Below are 16,664 nucleotides of genomic sequence, written 5' to 3' on the forward strand. Positions count from 1 at the left end.
TGGCTACAAACTGAGTTTAAGTCCTGCCTGGACTATGGAACTCCATCATAAAAAAGATGACAATCAGTTAGTGCCCTAAAACAGAAGTTGTAGAACTCACTGGCTGGGTCTAGTCCAGTTCTACCACTCACTCTATTATAAGCTGGTACAGTTTGCACATCTATAAATGTGCATGTCATGCAGTACTTCCCACCTGTCTATGTACATCCCTGCTGCTCTTTCAACCAAGATCTGGAGTCTATTTGCCTTTCCTTGAATCTAGGAGAGATTTTGACATAAAAGACCTCTAAACGAGATACAGTGTGTTTAAAAAATGTATGTAGGGTCTGGGAGAAATAGGAAAAAGAATATAGAAAGTTAAAAAATAAAACAAAATCTTTAAAGAGACAGTAGAAGTATTATTCTTTTGGTCTCTGGTCCCTTTAAGGGGCAAGCCACGCCCACTCCCAGTGACTTCTGACCTCTCGTCACCATCTTTCTTTCTTTCTGTCCCCTCTCTTGGCGTGTGGACACATGTTTTTGTCATTGTCTCTCCCTTTTCCTTTCTGTCTTTCTTTCTCTTTTTAAGTAATAAATGTTCAGCCTTAAGTCTATTTACTATGTCCTGTAAGCCTTTTATCTGCCGCGCCTGCTCACCTGCTCGCCTGCTCCCTGAACCGCATGGCAGGACCAGCCTGCCACCCTGGGGATCTTGCAGGGACCCACAGCTGTCCTTATTGGACTAGGGGCTGTTCTGCGAGCCTGCTGGGGCATGCCAACATTATATTTTTAAGGAATAAAAAAAGTAATTAAAAGATTAAATTATAGATTTAATAGATTAAATTTTATAGATTAAAGTAATAAAGAAAAATAAGCCATGTAAAGATGGAATATACACAGAGAGTCTGGATTATGTATATTACTGTGTTTTCTTTTAATATTTTGACTGCAAGAAATAGTCAATTCTGGGGGCTGCTAAGTTCAATCAACATAAAGATACCTTGTCTTCAAAATTTGGGTCTAAGGCTGTGTTGCTTTGGGAAAGAGGTTCTGCTTTTGTTTCCACGAAAATGAGAACCTGTGGATTCCTTCCAGGCTAATGTAGTTTGATGAAACAAGACCCCCCAAAAGGGCTCCACAAACCCTAAAAATACTTCACCCAACAAACAGCATGAAGCAGTTTGGAAAAAACGATGACCAAATTCCCAAAATGATTGTTTATAAATGCTTATTTTCACTTTAAAAGGGTTGATTATAAGTGATTAATGGTCACAGTCAATTTCTAAAAAGAAACTAGGGAGCTATGACATAGAGATGAATATTTTGCATTGGTATAGATCTTGGCCTATTGATACAAATTTAAGATCAATTTTGTTATATGTATTTCTGTTCTTGTTTAAAATATTATGTTTAGATAGTTCATTTAAAAATGTAATGTATAATTTAAAATTGCTGATAGTCATTTATAACAGTCAAACTTGTCACATTAGTTAGGATTTTTTAGTTATACAGAGATATATTTCAGTTAGATAGATAATCTTCAGCACTTCAAAGACCTACAGAGCATGGCGTTTAAAAGGTTTTAAGAACTTAGGACTTTTCATGACAATGAGTCACATCTGCTCCTGGCAGCACCAATCTACTTCAAGAGATGATGGGCATCAAAAAGGCACTTTATAGCATTTGTTAGCCATTTGGGCAAGAAACTACTCTTTCCTGGACTGCTTGATGGTATGCTATATGAACTGGACATGCAGGACCCAAAGAAAAATGACTGCTAAACTTGCCTAAAGGTGAGACAGTCCTTCAGGGTTCCTGCTTCATGAAAGCAGACATTCTGCAGGATACAGAAGAAAGTGACTGACAAACTGTCAATAGAGGTGAAACAGTCTTTTAAATATCCTGCTTCATGGAAAAGTCTGCCAGATACTATGGGCCTGTAGGTTGAATATTGATGCCCCAATGTTACAAAAAACTTTGAGTGACTGTTCAGGAAATGAAATGTCTCTGTCAATTCTAGAGTTTTGGAAGTTACTTACAATTGTACTTCCTGTTAACTTAGGTAGTATTATATCCTTCTGGGGTCTTTAATGGATTTGAAAAATAAATGGTTATAATTATAGTTTTCCTTAATTATGATACAAGATAAAGTAGATATAAATATTGTAGCTGTAATTCTTGTTCGATATCTGTTTTGTTATATGTAACTTTACTATGTTAAAATTAAAACCTTTTTTTATTTAGAAAGAAAAGGGGAGATGATATGGGTTTCAACTCTGTATGCTCCGAATATGTCTTATTACCATGGTTATTAAAGAAGCTGTTTCAGCCAGTGGCTTAGTAAAGTCAGGTGAAAAATCTGAACAGAGATATAGAGAGAAAGTAGGCAGAGTCAGAGAGACAACATGTAGCTGCCGAAGGAGACAGATTCCATCAGAACCTTTACTGGTAAGCCACAACCTAGCTGCAATACACAGATTAATAGAAATGGGTTAATTTAAGATGTAAAGGTTAGCGAGAAATATGCCTGAGTCATTGGCCAAGCAGTATTGTAATTAACATTGTTTTGTGTGCTTATTCAGGTCTGAGCAGCAGGGAAACAAATGAGCAGTCTCCCCCTCCACTCCCCCTTCTCAGACATGGATCAAGAGGAGTCTATAACAGAAGAACCCTCAGTTCAGTGCAAGGGAAAGCAGCATGGACCTCCAGGACCTTCAAAGCAAGCCAGTGCCTGTCAGATACAGAGAAAGCCCAAACATGTCCACCATGTAAGGGATTCTTGAGGTTCATGTCTCTCCCTCAGTGGCCAAATTCACCTGGTCTGAGGTATGATCTGGTTTTGGAATTTCTAAGGATTCCCGGATGACTAGAGTTCAAAAGAAGGTTTGAAATCAGTGCTGTCCATAGAGAAGAGTACAGGTGTGATCAGCTAGAATTCATTCCAATGCCTGTTACACTCCACCCAATTAGCACTGCTAGACTCTGTAATACACTAAAAAATCTACTGTGGTTGTGGACACGCACTAAAATGCAGAGTCTGAGAGCTGGAGAGCTAACTCAGGGATTAAGAGAACTTTCTGCTCTTGCATAGAACCCAAATTCAATTTCTAGTATCCACATTTCAGGGGTTCACCTGTAACTCCAGCTCCAGGTGGTCTGTTGTCCTCTTCCAGACCCAGTGGACACAAACACACATGTGCATATGCACAGACACACAAACATACACATAAATAAAGGTAAAATAAATCTATCTAAAAATAAGATTAAATACAGAGTTTGATTCAGAGGGCCTAAGACTGCATTTCTAATGAGTTTTGGTGGTCGTAAGGCTGACGCTGATGAATGAGAAGGTTCTGTGCTGAGACTAGCCACTGTAGGTCTGTAGCACAAGACAGGGTGTGTACTAAGTTTATGGGCTGAGTGTACTGGCTTGTATATGTAGAGAGGAAAAGGTTCCAAATAAAGAAACAAAAGTCTCCCTCAAACAGAACACTAAATGCTTGGAGCCTAAACCAATGGCTTGTGATGAATTATATAAACAATCAGAACTTGAGCTAAAGAGTTGGCTTGGCAGTTAAGAGTAGTTGCTGTTCTTACAAAGGACCCAGGTTCAAGACCCAGCACCCGCACGGTGGCTCACAACCATCTGTAACTCCAGTTCCAGGGGATTTGATGCCCTCTTCTGACCTCTATGGGTAGTAGGCACCAATATGGTACCCATATAACCATGCAGGCAAAACATTCATATGCATAAAATAATAAAGTAAATCTAAAAACCTTTAAAAACAGAATCTACATTTTAATTTATCCTTTGGTATTCTCATACACCTATACAAAATACTTCGTTTATAATCAATTCCCTTCTACCATCCAACTTCTTCTGAACCCTCTCATATACCCCTTACAACATCATATCCTCTTCTCTTCATTTTTAATAACCTGCTGAGTCCAAGTTAGTAATGTCTGTATATGTATTGCCATATGACCATCCACTAGAGCATGGGCAATCAACCAGGAACCACAAACCTTTAAAAAAACAAAAGGCTCTTCCCAAGCAGCCATAAATTACCCATAGCTACTTAGCTTGGCGTGGGGCCACATGTACCCCTCCCCCATCCGTTCTAGAAAGCTGACTGGCTTGTTCTTGTGCAAGTAACTTGTGTTGTTGTTTAAAGTTCCCTGGCAGGCTCGCAGAGCAGCCGCTAGTCCGACAAGGACAGCTGTGAGTCCCTGCAAGGTCCCCAGGGTGGCAGGCTGTTCCCGCCATGCGGCTCGGAGAGCAGGCGGGTGAATGCAGTGAACAGCAGAGTAAATGGACATAAAGCTATGCATAAAGCTAAACATTTATTACTTAAAGAAGAGGCAGAGAGACAGAGATAGAGAGACATAAAGACATAAAAACATAGAGACAGAGGAGACACATGTGCACACGCCAAGAGACAGGGACAGAAGAGGAAGAGTTAAGATGGCGACGAGGGAGGTCAGAAGTGGCTGGGAGTGGGCGTGGCTTGCCCTTAAAGGGACCAGAGCAGAAGAATAACAACTTGTGCTGTGAGTTCAAGAGTGCAATGGTCCTGCCGTATCCAGGAGACACTGCTGTGAAGCAGTCTTCCACAAACTCTGGCTTTTACAGTATTTCCATCTCCCACCCCATCCACAAGATCCCTGAGTTAGTGAGAGGAGTGTGTGTGTGTGTGTGTGTGTGTGTGTGTGTGTGTGTGTGTGTGATAGGTGTCTCATTCAGGGCCAAGCTCTCCACAGTCACTTACTTTCTGCACTCTGACCAGGTAGGTGTGTGTGTGTGTGAGAGAGAGGGGGGGGGTGTCTCATTCAGGGCCAAGCTGTCCACAGTCCCTTACTTTTTCCACTCTGACCAGTTTTGAGTCTTTGCATTACTGTCCGCTGCAAATAGAAGCTTCTCTGATGAAGGCAAGAGCTGCACTGATGTATAGGTATAAAGGTATGATTTGGAAGATATTTTGATACTACGTACATTTAGCAAACTAATAGTAGTTGATTTCCCCCAAGGGCTTATGACCTCCCTATTCACAGATACCATATAGTCCAACTTCTAATGTGCCAGTGCCTCACCCCTAATGACCAGTCCCAGGAAGAGACAATGATGTTATACCTGAAAAGATAGCCAACTGCCCACTTCCTACCTATTCAAATACAATCTCACATATATAGCCTGGGTAACTTTCCTTAACCTCCCTTAACTGGTGATCAAAGAACCCCATTTCTCCTTGGGGATAGAATTCTATCTGAGCACTCACCTACTGTGTTTCTGTCCACAGTGTTTATACTCGATTAAAACTTTTATGTCAACTCTGGGATGGTGGAAACTTTTACTACTCACCCCCAACCACTGCTGTCGCTGTTGCCACCTCTGTTACCACATTGGACTTCTCCTTGCCAGCAAGACAGTATGTGTTTAGGAAGCACAGAAATGAGTGTGGATACCAGGGAAGCACACAGGCACATGAGAGGACCAGAACGGCAGCAAAACTGGTTGACTCCCTGTTTTGAGAAGAGTGAGTGGGTACTACCCTCGAGGATCTCCTTCACTGTGAAGGACAGGCCCACAGGTCAGAGTCTGGGGAGTGTGTGTGTGTGTGTGTGTGTGTGTGTGTGTGTGCTTTGTTCATTTTGAAAATAGTCTCTTGCTGTGTAACCCAGGTAGACTGTGAACTCCAAAATCCTCTTGCCTCAGTCTCCTTGGTATTGTTGAGATTATTCCAATGGAGAAAATAAAATGCTTGGACAATAATTCAGGCTGTAGAATGTTTCTCATGATCACAAGGAAGAATACTGAGATGTGTCCTGGGCTGGTTAGGAGCACTGATCCTGCAACTAACTTTGTCACTTCCTGATTGTGTGATTTCGACAAGAAGATAGCCTTCCTGCACGTCAGTCTCCTTACCGATAGAGCAAAGATCTTAACAGCGACCATTTCTTACATTGGCAGTGTGATGAATTATTTGTGGTGAAAGTGCCTTAAACATAAAATGTCAAATGCTGAGAGCAGACAGTGAGAAGTCCAGTTCTTATCTCTTATCTACCACCACAGGAATCCCTGAAGAAAGCAGCACTTTCTGTGAGTGCTCACCAGAGGTCAGCTTTCACTCAGAGTTCATGTTCAAGAGCAATCTGAGTTGTTATTCTCTCCACAAAAGTGGCAACATGAAAGCCAGGTGGTGGTAGCACATACCTTGATTCCAGCACTCAGGAGGCAGAGGCAGGTGAATATCTGTGAGTTCAATACCAGCCTGGTGTACAGAGCAAGTTCCAGGACAGCCAGAACTGTTTCACAGAGAGAGTGGCAACATGATGTTAATAGAGGTTAGTAGTCAAAACCACATGTCTCTAGAATTTTCTAATCAGAACTATCTGCTTGGCCTTGGAGACAGTTTGGGACTTAGGAGGTCCTGTTCCTTATTTTCCTTTCTGCTGTGGAAATGGGTCATTCATTTGTTCAGGACTCAGTTCTATCTTGTAACTTTGTTGCCCATCATTCCATGATCTACTATTTTTTTTCATAAGGCAATGGTTGCCATTTTTGGCACTCTTACAAGCTACAATCAGGACCTGGCATCACCCCAGTCTCTCCCCAATGAGAGATGAACACCATCTCTGTCCCACAATGAGGATGATGAGACCCAAGTGTCTTTCAAATTTCCCATTGTTCTACATATTTTTATGTATTGTTCTACATGTGTATTATAATATATGTATATAAATATTACTGTTCTACATATTTTGTGTGTATACTCTTTATTAGAGTATAATTGACAGTAATATATATTTGCTTTAAGCAGATTCACATGAGTATAGATCAGTGTAAATATCACAATCTAGATTCAAAATATATCCATCATCCCCAACGTTCCCTTATAATTATTCACTTTCCCAGACAAGGACCTACTCAAGCAATCACCGATGTCTATTGTTAGTATATATGATAGTGGCCTTTTTCAGAATTTCTCTTGCTATATATTAGATTCATCTTTCCCAGGTTTTCCCAAGTTTTATTCAAAATATGCATTCTTCCACATGTTCTCCATTTGTGAAAGTCACCTGCATTATGACTTGTATTAGTGGCTTGTCCATTTCAATCACTGAGTATTTCATCATACAGTTATCCTACAGTTGTTGATCCTGTCACCAGTGTTTACATATTGGTTTGTTCTAGTGCCTGTGTCTACAGAATTCAGAAGAGGGTGTTGGATCCCCTGGAACTAGAGTTAAAGACAGTTGTGAGCCACCATGTGGGTGCTGATCCCAAGTCAGTGTTTTTAACTGAGCCATCTCTCCAGCTCCTGCTGAAGCTTTTTTAGTTAATTAATTATGGGATCAAGCCCTCATAATCTTAACAACACACACACACACACACACACACACACACACACACACACATCATTCTTTTCTTCTGATAATTCCATAGTATTAGAAGGAGAACCACACCTGTGGGTAGATTTTCTGTTCCACCAGCCAGCTCCCAAATCATGACATGGAGATCTCTTATCAATTATGGATACTCAGCCAATAGTTTAAGCTTGTTTTTAGCTAGCTCTTATAACTTAAATTGACCCATTTCTATTCATCTACATTCTACCACATGACTTTTACCTCTATCCCATTTTGTGTGTCTGACTTGTTCTGGGTCTGTCTGGCTTCTCCACCCTTCTTCCCAGTGTCCTCTGTGCCTGAAAATCCTGCCTAGCTATTGACTATTCAGCTTTTTACTAAACCAATCACAGTGACATATTTTCACACAGTGTAAAGGAATCTTCCACAGCACTTTTCTCTTTTGTCTAAATAAAAAGGAAAGGTTTTTAACTCTAACATATTAAAACCATATACAATAAGAACAATTATCAGGTAAGAATTACATTTACAACATCTAGTCCATTTATATTTCTTTTGTGTTCTACTTATCCAGTCTGGACAGTATACTGTCAGCAGTCGAGACAAGAGCAGTTTCTTACCCAAATGGATAGTTTGCCACATTGAAAGCAAACTATATATGGAGGCTCTTTGATGTTCATGATCCTTTTATGAGTAGATTGGTGCTGCCAGGAGTAGATGTGTCTCACTGTCATGAAAAGCCTCAGGTTATTAAACAGTTTAAATGTCATATTCTGTAGGCCTTTGAAGTATTTGAAGATCACCTAATTATTTAAAATATATCTGTTTAACCTTGAAAACATACCTAATGTGACAAGTTTGATTATGATAAATGACTATTAACTTGTATTTCTTAATTGCACATTACATTTTTAAAAGAGCTACATAAGCACAATACCTCAAACAAGAATAGAAACATACATTCAATATGACAAAAATAACTTTAAACTTGTATGAATATATCAAAATCCATACCAATGTAAAATATTTGAGACTAATGGTGGTTCAAAAATAGACTCAACAATGCACCCTTTTATCTCATCATTTCTTTATTATATTCCCCCTTTTTCTCTTCAGAAAGAGATACTTGAATGTAATCTTTTCTTTGTTTAGTCTTTTTTTTAACCATGACCAATAACAATTTATAACCAAACCCTCTAAACAATAACAAATATCCATAACCCATTGAATGACCAAAAGTCACCCACCCCATCTCTTGGAAATGTGAGAGTTGTGTTCTCTAGACTGCTTCCTGTTGTCTGGGCCACTGGCATTTTGGGAAAATATGAGAAAAATATGATAATGGTCAAATTCTGGCAAGAATAGTCTGTGAGGCTGGAACATCTCAGCCAGCAACCTTGAAGCTATTCTGTTTGCAGAACTCTGAGGAAACTTAGAATGCAACAGAGGCATTCTAAGAGGCTAGATCACCTGAGCTACCCATTTTCATTAGTATCTGGTTCCTTTGCTGTGAAAACACGTAAAATTTCAAGGGTAACATAGATGTCTACATTAACACAACTATCGACTATGTATTGTACATAAGCTAGCCAAAGATGATTTTTTGTTTGATGTTTGAGCAGGTAATATATATGTCACCAGCCTTGTAGCTTTTCTAGGTTTATTTCTTTACTTCTCCAGCCAGAATTTTCAGGGGCTCTTCCCCAACCAAATTTGATCTTCTTTAACTTTTAACAAATTCACAGCCTTTCATTTTCTATGGGAAAAAAAAGCATAACCTCTTCTCCAATGCAGCATATTTTTTACTTCCATTTTGAAGCTAAGACATATTTAAAATATTTAGATTGGTTTAATTTAGTATTTTCCATAATCCAATGTCTCTCAGCAGCTATTGTTTCTTCATCAGCAATCAAAAAATTCAAAGACATCACAATAGCATATAGGATCCAAACTTTTTGTGCATTTTCCATCTTTCTGTGACTTATTATTTTTTATCACTTTACCCCTTTCTTTAAAGTCTTTTTAGTTTTAAACTATTTTTTCTATGACTGTCTATACTCATTTTTTCTTAAACCTACACACATTGATAAATGTAACATGAGGGCCGGCTGGCTTGTTGGGGTTTCTGTCCTGCCCGGTACCCCACAGCTGGCAAATCCCAAAGAAAATCACTCACAAGAGTCCATAAGATTATAAACTGATTGGCCCTTAGCTCTGGCTACTTATTAGCTCTTATAACATATATTACCCCATTATCCTTATCTATGTTAGCCATATGGCTTGCTACCTTTTTCAGCTGTCAGCTTACATGTTGCTTCTCTGGTGGTTTGCACAGGAGTGGCGGAGGGAGTTTCCTCCTCCTTAGCCTTATCCTATTCTCATTGCCCCGCCTCTACTTCCATTGGGTATTTTCCTTTGTTAAAAAAAAAGAGGGAAATAAATGGTGTGGGAGAATTGTCTGTATTCTGTCAATCATGTATTTTAATAAAACGCTGATTGGCCAGGCAGGAAGTATAGATGGGTCAACCAGACAGGAAGTAGAGGCAGGGCAATGAGAATAGGATAAGGCTAGGGAGGAGGAAAATCCCTCCGTCACTCCTGCACAAATCATCAGAGAAGCAACATGTGAGCTGACAGCTGAAAAAGGTACCAAGCCATATGGCTAACATAGATAAGGATAATGGGGTAATATATGTTATAAGAGCTAATAAGTATAATAAGAGCAAAGGGCCAATCAGTTTATAATCTTATGGACTCTTGTGAGTGATTTTCTTTGGGGTTTGCCAGCTGTGGGGTACTGGGTAGGACAGAAACCCCAACAAGCCAGCTGGCACTCATGTTACAGATGGCACCCACGTGGGTAACTACATCCACATAAAGCCTGAGACAGCTTGGGAAGTAATGCTAGAACAAAATGACAGCATTGTGCATGGTTTCTTGGTAGCAGCACTCTCTTGGGTGGGCTCTGCTCACTAGAGGCAAGCGCTCTCATTTAAAAGAGGCTTCCTGACTCAGCTTTAGTTGCAAAACTTTGCAGCTCTTTTAAGAGGTCCTGCCACAAAACACTTAAATGGTGTTGATGAAAGACTGAACGCATGCTTTTCGGGTTTTCAGCCGTAGCAGGAAAAAAGCTGCCCTGTTTTAAAATGGTGGCTTTCTGGACTGTCCTGCCAGGGCAATCTCTGACTCTTTCAGGCAGGCAGTCTGACTGAGTGTGGCCTGTGAGCAGAATGCTGCAGCTTGCTTGCTGGCAGGGACCTTGAAACCCCACAGAGTTGTGGCAATAAAAATGACTGCAGTCAGTACCTCAGCCATGAGGCTGGAAAGCTAAGGAATGGGCTAATTCCAGCCATAAAAGCCACACTTTTACTCCTCTCCTTAAAGACTCGTGTGGTCAGAAAAAGAGAGATATACAGTAAAGAGAGATTCAAAGAGGAGGAAAACCTCTAAATGGTTTACAGTGTGTTAAAAATATATGCAGGCTAAAAGTTAAAGTTCTTAAAAGTAAAAAAAAAGAAAGAAGAGTAGTTGAGTGTGGTGGTACACACCTTTAATCCCAATGCCTGGGAAGCAGAGGTAGGTTGACCTCTGAGACTTTAAGGTGTGGTAGCACACACCTTTAATCCCACTGCCTAGGAGGCAGAGACAGACAGATCTCTGTGAGTTCAAGGTGTGATAGCATACACCTTTGAGCCCAGCACTGGAGAGGCAAAGACAGAGGGATCACTGTGAGTTCAAGGACAGTCTGGTCTACAGAGTTATTCCAGGACAAAAATATATACAGAGAACCTGTCTCAAAAACCCAAAAGTTAAAAGAAAAAATAGAAGAAATAGAGGTTAAAATAAAGATGGAAAATACACAGAGAATCTTGATACTATATGCTATTATGCTCTCTTTGAATTGTTTGAATGCTGAGGAAGGAGCAACAGCTGCTAAAAGACTTTTGTTTATAAATACTGCTGAACTAACCCAAGATAGGCATTTTGAAAATACCTTGACTTCAAAATTGAAGTCAAAAGGTATGATACTTTGGAGAAGAGATTTTACTTTTGTTTCCACAGAAAATGAGAGGCTGTGGATTCATTCTGAGTTAAGAAAAATCCAGTTTGAACAAGGAAGATCACCCGAGAAATCTCCGGTAGGAACAGATGGCCTGGATGCCTGAGTTCTACATCCAGAACAGATTGAAGACTGCTGCCTGAGATGATCAAGACTCCCAGGATACTTCAGTCAGGACTTGATTATAACTCTAAATTTTCTTTAGGTCCCCATAAGATTATCAGCGCCCCCAACCAGCAGGAAGTAGCCTGAAATACTATGCCCACATTCCCAACAAATGGACTATGGGTACTTTCCTTTGTTTTTAAAAAAAGGGAGGGAAATGGTGTGGGAGAATTATCTGTATTCTGTCAATCATACTTTAATAAAATGCTGATTGGCCAGGCAGGAAGTATAGGCGGGAAAACCAGACAGGAAGTAGAGGTGATGCAATGAGAACAGGAGAATTCTGGGAAGCAGAAAGGTTCCTCTGCCATTCCCGCCCAGATCACTGAAGAGGCAACATGTGAGCTGACAGCTGAGAAAGGTACTGAGCTGTGTGGCTAACATAGATAACGATAATGATTAATATAAGTTACAAGGACTAATAAGAAGCCTGACCCAATGGGCCAATCAGTTTATAATCTTATGGAGTCCTGTGTGTGATTGATTTTTCTCTGGGACTTGCCAGCTGTGGGGTACCGGGTGGGACAGAAACCTCAACAAGTCGGCCCTCATGTTACAGATAAATACACTGTAACCTGTTTAGAGGGTTTTTTCCCATCTGAACCTACTTTAATGCATATTTATAACCTGTTCTGTCTGCATGAGCAAAACTTTAAAGTTGACACATGTCTTAGCTCATGTCTTACTGGCAGTTCAAGCATACAGAAAGCTGCCAGAAAATGTTCCCTGTACCACAGTTGATATGGAAGACATATCAACATATGGAGACTAATAAGCTTTGCTCCATTTTTGTGTGTTTAGAACCTTTCTTAAAGCATTATCATGTCTTAGGTGGATATACAGGACTGGATGTTGGGTGCCATTTGTATTCAGATTTTTCTGTCCCACCAGCCAGCTCCCAAATCATGACATGGAGACTACTTTCTAATTATGAAAGCTTGACCAATAGCTTAGGCTGTTTTTAGCTAGCTCTTATAACTTAAATTAACCCATTTCTATTCATCTGTTTTCTAGCAAGTAACTTTTATGCTTATTCCATTTTGTGCACCCAACTTATTCCATATCTGTCTGATTTCTTTGCCCTTCTTCATCACAGTGTCCTCTGTGCCTGAAAATCCTGCCTAGCTATTGGCCAATCAGTTTTTATTAAGCCAACCACAGTGATATATCTCCACACAGTATAAAGGAATATTCCACAGCACACACCTTTACTACTTAAGGAGGCTAGAACTTGACTAGTTAACTTGTGTTTTCATGAAAATATTATGAACTGTGCACTAATTTACACACACAAGCATGTAATATGCCCATACATGCCCACATGCACACACATATGCCCATAGTATGCTTATACTCACACCTAATCAGCAGAGCTCAAATTTCAAGCACAAAGCTGATAGCAAACAGTACGATAAATGAGAAACAGGAAAAGGAAGCTGTTTGGGGGCGGGGGGGGGGCGGGAAGCACCAAGTCAGCTTCACATCTTTAAAAGAACTAGGCCAAACCAAAGCTCACAGCGGAAATGTCAGAGACAGTGTGTCAGAGTCTGGGTTAGCAGAAATACTGCATTTAAGTTGACAGCATTTACCTTCTAAGCCAATCCAGTAACCACTTCCTATCATCACACCTCATCTTAACAGTTAATTAAACGGATTCTACTTTTAAAGTCTGAAAAGGAAAAAAAGACCCCACATTTAGTACAACAACAAGGTGAAAAGTCCAGGAACAAATGCTGTATTAAGAAGAAAACAAAGCAGCAGAGGAGAGAGAGAAAATGAAAAGAAAAAAAAATGGACCTTGCATAGTAATTAAGTAGCTGGTAATAGCATTGCTCTTCTAAGATGGTACATGCAGCATATAAAAACATTTAAACTCTTACAATCTTTCTTTTTCAATCTGTTAATTACTAATGTTTTCTGGTTTTGTCTAGCTGTGTATTGGTTATTTAAGGAATATAGGGTTTGTTTTGACTCATGGCTTAAGAAGAGATGTAGTCCACCATGGCAGGGAAGGCGTGCCAGCAGGAGCATTACAGAGCTGGAAACATTACATTCACAGTCAAGGAGGTACAGGGATGAGTTCTTGAACTCATCTTGCTTTCTTGTTTTTATTCAGCCCAAAACCCCAACCAGGGAAATATCACCATCCACATTCAGATTTGATCTTCTCTCCTCAGTTCACCTCTCTGAAACAGCTTCACAGACACACATAGAGGTGTGTTTCCAAAGTGACTCCAAAACCAGTCAAGTTGGCAATCAATGTTTACCATCATAATCTGAAATATCACAGAGCCATAGCTTTGCAAAACATTTACATATCTGGTTGTGTCTTATGTCCATCAGCAGCAGCTGAAATGTGATACATTTGGGCTTCAACTTCAATTCTCCCGTTTAAGCTAAAAACACTAGATCAGTTTAGGCCTGGATGCCTCAACCTCAAGGATGAGGACACTTTGGCAATCTTCTTTTATCAGTTTTCCAGATCAGTACACCATGCTTTATTACCTACCACCATTCAGAAAGCCTCTTGAACCTTAGAGTCCTTTGGAATATCCTTGATTTTCTTTTATTTGTTGATTCCCTCTATGTCACATTCTTCCTCCTCCTCCCTCCTGTTCCTACTACCTGCCTTTCAATATAGTCTAGTAAGTTTTCTCTGAGTGTCCATGTGGCAATACCCAAGATGGAAAACATTAAGAGTGGTCATATACTCTTCGATTAAGAATGTGGGCCTGGGTGACATTTCATAGTTCTGGAACCAAAGTAGTCCATGATTAACTAGTCTAGGGAGGAATGTTGTTCTGAACCATTGCAATGTTAAGTCGAGCTGGCCAAGACTGAACCAGCCCAACTTTCCTAATTCAGCAGAGGCTGCTTTTCTTTTCAGCCACAACCCTTGTCCCCGTGCCTTTTATACCCCACACTTCACCCACGCACTTTGTGGTCCAGAGTAAACCTGCATGCAAAAGTTACCCCCATCCCTAACATTCAGCCTACTCTTCCTGGATAACTCTTACTCATCTTCTGATTGCCCTTTGATATAACTTCCCCGCAAGAAGCCTACTCTGCTTTTTCAGGGCCTCTTAGAGCACTTAGTGCACTGACTCTGAACCTTCCACTTCCACACCTTTCAGTCTGTGACCACTATAAGGGTTCACGCTTTATCCTTTGTGAACCACAATGACATAGAGTAATGCCAGGCTCAGTTGTGAAGATGAGTTTTATGGTATACCATTCAATGGCAAGACTCTTAGGCTTCATTCAACAAATATACACAAATTAGGTATGGGTAGATATCAGGGTCCAGTGGCACTTACTAGGATTTCTAGCCTTTTTGTGTTAGAACAAGGAGTTAACCAAGGGCACATGGATAGTGGTAGAAAGAAAGACCGTTCACTAAGAAAGAGAGAACTTCCAAGGAAGAAAGAGCTGGGGAAAAAGTCAGGGCCCCAATGGCAATTTCTGTCCAAAGGATTGGCATGTCTATATCCCAATGTCATCAACTTCCTTTGACATATTAATTCATTTAATCCTCACAATTCAGTGAGGTTGGTGCTGTCATTATCTGCAGTTCAGAGAAACTGAATTGTCAAAATTATATAAGCACAGAGTCCTGGAGTCTGAGTTTAAACCTTGAGAATTAACTCTAGATATATGACATTTGTTGTAGGAAGCACAGGGCCCTTTGTTTTGTCCCGCTCTGCTAGCTTACATCCAAAATAATAACACAGAAACTGTAAAATGAACAGCAGGCCGACCTGGCCAGCTAGCTTTACCCAAAATAATTACATGGAAACTGTATTCTTTTAAACACTGCCTGGCCCATTGTCTCCAGTTCTTTATTAGCTAACTCTCACATATTAATTAACCCATTTCTAAAAATCTGTATATCACCACGAGGTTGTGGCTTACCGGGAAGATTCTAACCCACGTTCATCTTGGAGAGGAGAGCCATGGCATCTGCCTCATTGCCCTCTTCCCAGCATTCTGTTCTGTCTACTCCACCTACCTATGTTCTGACCTATCAGGCCAAGCAGTTTCTTTATTAATTAACCAATGAAAGCAACAAATAGAAAGAAGACCCACCTATATCATTTCCCCTTTTCCTGTTTAAACAAAAAAGAAAGGCTTTCACTTTAACATAGTAAAACTACATACAACAAAACAGTTATCAAGCAAGAATTATAGTTACAATATTTATATCTATCTTATCTTTTATCATAACTAAGGAAAACTATATCTATCCATTCTTCAACTCTATCAAAGACTCCAGAAGGATATAATACTACCTAAGTAAACAAGAAATGCCACATCCACGGCTGTCTCACCTGTGTGACAAAATGCCTCTCAGGTGGTGGCCATCTTGAAATGAGGGGCTCGTGCTTCTTGGAGCTTGGCCCCCGGCGACTCCCTGACAATCTGCTCAAGTTGTGGTGCCTGATCAGCCTCAACGACCTTGTTCACTTTGTTCTGGCGATGATTTCTTGCATTGGCTCTGCTATCTTCTTCTTCTGTTCTACTTTTCTCTTGACAAAAACTTATCTGTTCAAGGAAGCAGGAAACATTCCCAATGGCTCCTTGAATATGGAGGAACTGATGCATCAGTCCCCTCCCTTGATTCAGGCATTCAGGCCATTAATGTTATGATTAAGACTCCAGCTCGCTCTCTGGGGGAATTAATTTATGGATACCCTAGAACAGAAAGAGCTCATGATGGTAGAAAATGGGTAAATTATGAAGGAAAACGTATGGAGTGGCATGAGTTAACATTTATGGAGAGGCTAGCCAGAATGAGAAATCCCTGGTGCATTTTAGATAGGAAAGAAAAGCAGGCTATTCTTGACAACATGAAGCCAGCCATTCAATATTGGAGCAAACCCTGGGGGCGGAATCCCGAAGAATGGTATTTGGGTTACCTTGAGGGCAGATATGATTTAGGGCCATGAGAAAGTGCAGTTGGTTAGTGGTGTGAGACGAATTTCAAAGCTCTGCCCACCTGGCCCTGACCACAAGACTTGCTGAGAATATTCAACTGTCTGTAATTATTTTTTTATGTAAGCTTTTGTGTCTGCCAACTTCCTTCTGTAATCTC

This window comes from Myodes glareolus, chromosome 4, assembly GCF_982192425.1.
Source record: "Myodes glareolus chromosome 4, mMyoGla1.1, whole genome shotgun sequence".
Taxonomy (NCBI): domain Eukaryota; kingdom Metazoa; phylum Chordata; class Mammalia; order Rodentia; family Cricetidae; genus Myodes; species Myodes glareolus.